Below are 9,366 nucleotides of genomic sequence, written 5' to 3' on the forward strand. Positions count from 1 at the left end.
TCAAGTAGACATAAATCAAACAGTTACTGGCCCATTTGATTGCTGCCATCTGTAAAAATCATGATCTTGTTTAGTATGACACAAATTGCTATTTAAGCTATTTACAGTCTTCAGTTTCTCCAAATGCTAAGTGACATGTATGTCCAGCTCACATCGTCAAGGCACAACAAACATCCCACATTCATCTTCTTCATGCGTGTCGGTGTCACTTTCACTGTCCGAACTGTCAGTTATGCTCACATCAGCAATATCTGCATCTGAATCGTCGGGGAAGGTCGTCAGTTGCTCAGTGATGCGGCTTGGCATTTGATCACCATCTAACTAAACAATATGTTATATCTACAAACTTCCAGCCATGTCCTTCTGGTGCATATTGAACAGGTGTGCCATGGTTCTCTGGTGTCCAGCGGACTGCGTGTTTGAGGCTATTCACTATGGACGACGAGTCAGTCATGTCCTTCTGGTCACATTGAACAAGAGATGGTGTTTCAGCATTTCTTGAGTGAGTGAGTGAGTATGGTTTTACGCCGCTTTTAGCAATATTCCAGCAATATCACAGCGGGGGACACCAGAAATGGGCTTCACACTTTGTACCCATGTCGGGAATCGAACCGGGGTCTTCGGCGTGACGAGCGAACGCTTTAACCACTAGGCTACCCGACCGCCCCCAGCATTTCTTGATAGTTTGTCTGTCTGACCATCGACCAACGGAGAGGGGCTTGTCATCCGACCATGAACAACGGCTACCGTCCAGGTACCAGCTAGATCATGCACAAGACGGGATACTGTTGGCCACCTCACCAAGGGATCTATGAGGAAGTGTCCGGTGTCAGCAACCAGAGAACCTTCCCGTGAATATTCTGGGTTAGAAACTGGTCTTCAGCAGCCCATGCGTGTCGTACAAGGCGACTAACGGGATCGGGTGGTCAGGCTCCCTGACTTGGTTGATTTGTCATCGATCCCAAATGCGTGGATCGATGCTCATGATATTAATCACTGGATTGTCTGGTCCAGACTCGAATATTTACAGACCGTCGTCATATAGCTGGAATATTGCTGAGTATGGTGTTAAACAACAAACCAACCAACGTAAAAGGCTATTAACGTGGAATGGGTGGTCAGACTCGTTGATGCATGTCATCGTTTCCCAAATGCGTAGATCGATGTTCATGATGTCAATCATTGGGTTGTCTGGTGCAGACTAGATTATTAACAGACCGCCATCATATCTATAACTGGAATATGAGGAGTATGGCGTTTAACCAAACAAAAGCAAGAAAACACATAACCGTCGGCAACATCAGGCTTACATGTCATCCACAGAATAACCGTATAAGACGGTATGGGAGGAGCGGTATCCAGCAGACTGCATATCAAGGTCAAGTCACCATGGACAACAGTGGCTAACGGGGGACAAAGATTTATCAACCATGAGACAACTCCGAACCAGACCATTCCATCTCTGATTTGACTGAGCAGTTGTATCATCTGATGCCATATCTACAACCCAAGGTTGAAGAGGAGCAGCCACCATAGAGGCTAGAATGTCCAGGGTTCTTTGGTCCCCCATCTTCATCACCCACTCCCGAACGTGATATCCTTCCATGGCCAAGTTTTATATATTTATAGATTGAAAGGAGTGAGTGAGTGAGTATGGTTTTATGACGCTTTTAGCAATCTTCCTGCAATATCACGGCGGGGAACACCAGAAATGGGCTTCACACATTGTACCCATGTCGGGAATCGAACCCGGGTCTTCGGCGTGACGAGCGAACGCTTTAACCACTTGGCCCCATAAATTGAAAGGAGATGACAGGTTGCTGCTGCTCATATTGAAGAGTGGGTGTTAGTTAAAAATTAACGCCACACCCAATTGAAGAAACGAACATACCAGACTTATGATAATCCGTTCCCTGACCATTAGGCTGGTGAAGTCTCCCAGTAACAGGATGTCGGCAAGAATCAACCATTTGGATGATGGAAATCGATTGTACATCCACTCGTGTGTGACAGGAGTTGACCATGTCATACCTTCCACACAGGAATCGTACAGTGGCATGCCGGGATGAGGAGGGGCCAAGTAGTTTCCCCGAAAAGCGGGCAACAAAATCAGCAACAAGAAAAGACAACATCGACAGTTGCTTTTGTAATTGGCAAAGACGTGTCAAGTACTTCCATCTGTGCACACTTTTACGGGGTGCGACTACACAGGTGCATTCATCAGAAAGGGACAGTGTCAACGCTTGCAAATATCCCAGACATCGAAAGCCTTCTGATAACGTTGTCTTCAGTGGTTGTCATGGAAATACTATTAGAACACTTTTCTGGAATTGAGAAGTTTGTATGCACCTCATATTCCAGACCATATAACTCCTGTTCAATATGCACCAGAAGGACATGGCGGGAAGTTAGTAGATAGCACCTACCAAATTACTTAGTTTGATGATGATCAAATGCCAATCCGCATCACTGCGCAACTGAAGACTATCCCTGATGACACAGATGTAGATAATGACAATGTAAGGATTAGAGACAGGTCTTACCAGTTTCTGTGTCACTTTCACTGTCTGAAGATCAATGCGATACGTCCGTCGTGCCATGAAGATGTGAGCTGGACATGCATGTCACCAAGCATCTGGATAAACTGAAGATAGTAAATAGCTCAAATTACAATTAGTGTCAAACTAAACAACATCATGACTTTTACAGCAGACAACAATCAAATGGGCCAGTAACTGTTTGATTTATGCCTACTTGATAGGCAAATTTGGATAGTGGAAATATATCTGAAGTACAATCATTTGGTCATTTCGATTCACAAGAAGAAATATATTATGAATAACAAATTAATTATCGTAGTTACATATATCATGATTTTGTGTTTTTTGTTGGCAAAATAAGTTACGAAACGTCTTCTGCGGACATCCTCATTGCTACAGTTACCCTTATTGTAAATTGAAACTGCAGTAAAATACCACCTTGGATTGAAATTTGTTGAGAAACAGAACTTACAAAAATTTGTCAACCCTGGTCACTAATTTCGCTTTGAATTACTTTAAAGGAGTGGTATGAAAGGATTATCTTCATTTCCAACACTTTTCTGCAATGTTTTTTTTTGTATTGTGAATTAAGAGGAATTAACGAAAAGTGTCAAAACTGATTATTTTTAAAATCCAAACAAGCAGTATTGCTTATTATTGTGCTAATAATCTTTATACATTCTAACATAACTCCATCTGATAACCCATTCACAAAAGGTACTTTTATAAAAACCACTACAAAGAATTATCTCCCTTTTGTCGACTTTGTAACATGACCCGTGTCACTTATTTTGCTTTAAATTACTTTAAAGGAATTGTATAAAAAGGATTATCTTCATTTCCAACACTTTTCTGGAAAAGAAATTATAATTTATGCAATGATTTTTTTGTAATGTGAATGAAGGGAAATGAACAAAAAGTGTCAATACTGATTTTTTAAAACATTTTTTGAAAATTCAGGCTTTGTTGTCTTTGAAACAAACATAAATTATTAAAAAAATAAATATAAATATTTGAATTCTTATTCAGTAGACATCCATGTACCATTGGTACATGAGGTATATACGTGTAGCAATTCATACAATCTTAAAACATGATCAGATATGGGAATGTGAATATACTGACTGAGAAATTATAATAAGTAGGCTGATAATTCGTTCCATTTTCTGTCGAATGTATTAATACTATTATTTTTCATTGAGATTTCAATTTCTAACCAAAATTCCTTTACAAAAACACATTCTACATATACATGGTACACAGATTCAGAGACACAAAATGAGCATATATCATCATCCATTAACTTCATTTTCAATAATTCCGTTTTGGTATATAGCGCTCTATTTATTAATCTGTACTGGAAATCTATTAGTTTAACGTCATTGGCACACATTCTACAATTAGAGAAAACATTATTCCATAAAATGCTTTGATTAAGTTCATTTTCCCATTTATCACACATCAGAGGAAAGTTAGTTGTAGCTATAAATTTATCATAATATATTCTGGAGCCCTTTGTTCTAATCAACAAGTCTCTCAAAATGTTATTTTGTATAAATTAGCTGTGATACAAAATCTGCCATTTATTTCTTTTTCCGTGATTAAGGGACATTTAGCATTACTCTGATGTAGTCAAGTATAGTACCTTTAATTTGAATTTGTTTTGTAATTCTTCAAATGTTAAAAATCTGTTGTTGCTACATAAATCTTTTAAACTATGAATACCCTTATTAAACCAATGTTTTAGAATGAAATTATTTTTAAAAGGTGATTGAACCATATTGGCTCTGATAAAATTTCTTCAATACTTTGTCAACTTTATGTTTTCTGTAGTAATAACCCAAAATATTCAATATATCCCTACCAAATGGATTTTTCAAAGTGATAAACTTAACAATATTTGCTCCCAAAAGGAAGAATGTTTTGATTGAAAGTTCTTTAATGTTGACAAAGTCTGTTTTGGTAAACGTGTCCTTAAAAATGATAATTTCAATGAATCAATTGATTTGCGGATATCTATCATTCTAAGACCACCTTCTTCATATTTCCTGATCAAAGTAGATCTTTTTATTTTGTCTGGCTTGTTATTCAGAATGAATGTATAAAATAGTTTATTCAATTTTCCAATAAAATCATCGGGTGGGTAACAAACATTAATCTGAATTGACCTCCATATGAAATAAATTGCTCCCATCTCTTGGACTAAGACACTCAACCACATACACTTCGAAGTCCAACCAATCCCACGAATGTTAGCATTTGAATTTCGGTTTTTAACAAAATATATAAAAAAACAACTCACCAAATGACTTAGAATTGATACGTTTGCCCAATGATACCCAATCACGTATAAAACTTCCAAATGTATGCATTAAAAAGGGGGTCACGTGGATCCGCGTACGAGTTTCTAAATGATTTCATTGGGCTCCAGTGAAGCAATAAAGCAACAATGTGCACGGACTTACAATCCCTTGACTGAAACATTTAGGTAAATATTCTTCACATTGCAGTCGGGAGATATTACTTTGAACTTACATTTAGTTTTCAAAAGCTTTGGTTTAGAACGAGAAATCATGACTAATTGTACAAAACATTCCAACCTCTGTGTGGTCGAACCTAGAACTTGGCAAACATCCAACAGTTGCAATCAGTAACATTGCCCAAACACCAACAGTTATCGTGTTTCGTCTTAGCTGATGCATCATTACAGCCTCAGACCAGAGTGGACTTCGCTACATTATTGCAAATCTGTCAAATAGTATTATTCACACAAATAAATCAATAAATAAACAAACCATGAATATAAGGAAGGAGTGGAACACACACAAAAAAACAGGACAAAAATATCCATTTCCTACAGACACAAGGGCACAATGGTGATACTAGGACAAGAATGACCATGTCCTACATATCCTGTAGACACAAGGGCACAGGGGTCATAATAGGACCAAATATCGAAGTCCTATGTGTCCTGTAGACACAAGGGCACAAAGGTCATACTAGGACAAGAATAGCCAGGTCCTACAGACACAAGGACACAAGGGTCATACTAGGACAAGAATAGCCATGTCCTACAGACACAGGGACACAAGGGTCATACTAGGACAAGAATAGCCATGTCCTACAGACACAAGGGTCATACTAGGACAAGAATAGCCATGTCCTACAGACACAGGGACACAAAGGTCATACTAGGACAAGAATAGCCAGGTCCTACAGACACAAGGACACAAGGGTCATACTAGGACAAGAATAGCCATGTCCTACAGACACAGGGACACAAGGGTCATACTAGGACAAGAATAGCCATGTCCTACAGACACAAGGGTCATACTAGGACAAGAATAGCCATGTCCTACAGACACAGGGACACAAAGGTCATACTAGGACAAGAATAGCCAGGTCCTACAGACACAAGGACACAAGGGTCATACTAGGACAAGAATAGCCATGTCCTACAGACACAGGGACACAAGGGTCATACTAGGACAAGAATAGCCATGTCCTACAGACACAAGGGTCATACTAGGACAAGAATAGCCATGTCCTACAGACACAGGGACACAAAGGTCATACTAGGACAAGAATAGCCAGGTCCTACAGACACAAGGACACAAGGGTCATACTAGGACAAGAATAGCCATGTCCTACAGACACAGGGACACAAGGGTCATACTAGGACAAGAATAGCCATGTCCTACAGACACAAGGGTCATACTAGGACAAGAATAGTCATGTCCTACAGACACAAGGGCGCAAGGGTCATACTAGGACAAGAATAACCATGCCCTACAGACACAGGGATCATATAAGGACAAGAATAGCCATGTCCTACATGTCCTGTAGACACAAGGGTCATACTAGGACCGTGTCCGGGTAGGAATTGGTCTTCAGCAACCCATGCTTGCAGTTACAGGCGCCTGTGGTTGTCGTAAGAGGCGACTGACGGGGTCTGGAGGTAGGGCTCGCTAACTTGGTTATCATCGTGTCCCAGTTGCGTAGATCGATGCTCATGATATCAGTCACTGGATTGCCTGGTCCAGAGTGCCGTCATATAGCTGGAATATTGCTGAGTGCGGCGTTGAACAACAAACAAACATACTATGACAAGAATAGCCATGTCCTACATGTCCTGTAGACACAATGGCACAAGTGTCATACAAGGACAGGAATATCCTGTAGACACCAGGGCACTAGGAACATACGAGGACAAGAACAGACGTCCTACAGACATAAGGGCGAAAGGATCATCCTAGAACAAGAACGTTCTCTCAACTACAAGCATTGCAACTTGCTGTGAAAAGAACGAAGATCCAGCTGTTCACTTTCCAAGAAAACACTCCAGATCTCTTGAAATAGATGTAACAACTGAAAGATATTGAATATATTTTTTTCACACGTCTTACCATTCTTAAGGAGAACATTATGACATGATGTGGATTGTCTGTCAAAGAAATTGCACTCAGAAGCTCAAACAAATTAGGAATATTTAAGCCTGATCTGTATACGTAGAATAATCCCTTTACACTTTCGTCTTAAAGAGCACAATATATATTTAAGAAATATAAAAAGGTAAACGAAAGATTTGAATATCTACTGTCTTTTGAGCAATAAACAAATGATAAATGCTTGTTCACATAAATAAATAGCATAAACTAGTACACATCAAAAACATCATGAACACATCACAGGCCAGTAATCTTGTCGGAACTTAACAGAGCCATCAAATAAACGATCCATCCACATGGCCAACCCACTGAGATATTTCTTTCTGAAGTCTATATTGTTCTGTTCTTGTCGGAATCGAAGTCGTCAAGGAAACCGATGGCCCGTGAGAGATTATTGTGTTCCTTCATCCACTGCCGCGCCTTCTTCGGGTGGAAGATGTAGTAGTATTTGCGGGAGCCGTTGATGGCGAGGACGGTGCCGACACAGCTGCTGATGTTGACGTTGTTGAGGCTGGGGATGTTGTTCTACAGCTCCAGGTAGGTGAAGGGCAGGGCACTGTACCTGCAAGCACACGAGGAAACGGCAAGCGCACGTTCACATGATTTTGGTTGGTTGGTTTGTTGTTTTACGCCGCACTCAGCAATATTCCAGCTATATGACGGCTGTCTGTAAATAATCATGTCTGGACCAGACAATCCAGTGATTGACATCATGAGCATCGATACACGCAATAGGGATCGATGACATGCATCAACGAGCCTGACCACCCGATCCCGTTAGTAGCCTTTTACGACAAGCATAGTCGCCTTTTACGGCAAGCATGGGTTGCTGAAGACCTATTCTACCCCGGAATCTTCACGGGGAAGCTCTCTGGGATTACGATTGGAAAGAAGTGACGTATTTTCGCCTTGCGCAGTTGCATTACTCCAGGATAGAAGTGACGACCACGTCTATTGAAAATCCAACCAAAACACTGAATCACATCGACGGTCATTTATTGTTACACCATACACAATACATACACAATTGTTTTTCAGCAACCCATGCGTGCCGTAAAAGGCGACTATGCTTGTAAGAGGCGACTAACTGGATCGGGTAGTCAAGCTCGGTGCATGTCATCGTAACCCAATTCCGTGGGTCGATGCTCATGACATCAATCACTGGATTGTCTGGTCCAGACTCGAATATTTACAGGGGGTGGTCATGCAGCTGTAATATTGCTGAGTGCGGCGTTCAACAAACAAGCAACTTGCTGCAGACCGACTTGGGGAGAAACCCTCAACGAATGCAACGAAACAATTCAGGTTTTACAGTTATGTAATATTGAATTAAAACTGAATTAAAAAATCAAAGAAAAATGGGGAAAAGAAATGTATACATTTAATGTAATATTATAATGGCTCTTCAAAGAATCATTATGACGACGTCACGCTATTGTTCCAGTTGATTCTGACCCAGGAACATGACCCATTTCACATCAACCGGAAGCAGAATCTGAAACATTAAAATATGTTACAATGTTTATTGTTAAATTCATAAAAGTCTACATACAATCTTAAAATAAATAGAACAAGGGTGACAGCATGTCCTTTTTGCAACAGAATGATTTAAAACAGTATGTTTCCCAAGCATACAAATCTCCCTATCAAGGGGAGATAATCCATGATGCAGCTACATATCGCTTGGAGAATTTCAAAACACCATACTGAATCGAACAGTATAAAAGAGTACATTGACATTGAGTGACTTGGGTTGGTACAAACAAATCTAGACACTGGGTCACTCGGAGCCCCTATTAACTTGTAAGCATGTGAAGTAATATTTTGTCCGACCAGTCCTTGTTTTAGCCCCTTAATGCCAAGCGCCAGGCAGGGTAACAACAAGTTCCATCTTTTAACGTCTTTTGTTATGACGCGGGCGGGGGATCGAATGCCCACCTCAACTCTCCGGGCAGACGGTCTTCCACAAGACCACGGCGGGGGTCGTATTCTCCATTTGAAACATGCCAATTATTTACAAAATACCTTACACAATTTGTCAGTAGGAGGCAGAAATATTGTATTTTTATGCAATATATTATATACTGAAAAGCTTTATAGCACACTGTTTTAAGCCGATAGGTTGTTTCTAGTAAAGATGGTTGGAGGCATGTTAAATTAAATTTATCACCCAGGACAAAATCAGATCACCAATGTCACGCCAAAATTTCAAAAATCTTTTCAGAAGACCCATCATTTATTTCAGGTTTGCTCTGCTCATACTCTAAACAATTAGTAAATCTTTGATAATAGTCTATGTTCAAAATTGTTTGAATACTTAACTGACAAATTTCTACACAGCGTCATTCTCTCCGAAGTCATTTGTTGAACTATCTTTC

Source organism: Haliotis rufescens, unplaced genomic scaffold (assembly GCF_023055435.1).
Source record: "Haliotis rufescens isolate VD_foot unplaced genomic scaffold, xgHalRufe1.0.p SCAF_13, whole genome shotgun sequence".
Lineage (NCBI taxonomy): Eukaryota > Metazoa > Mollusca > Gastropoda > Lepetellida > Haliotidae > Haliotis > Haliotis rufescens.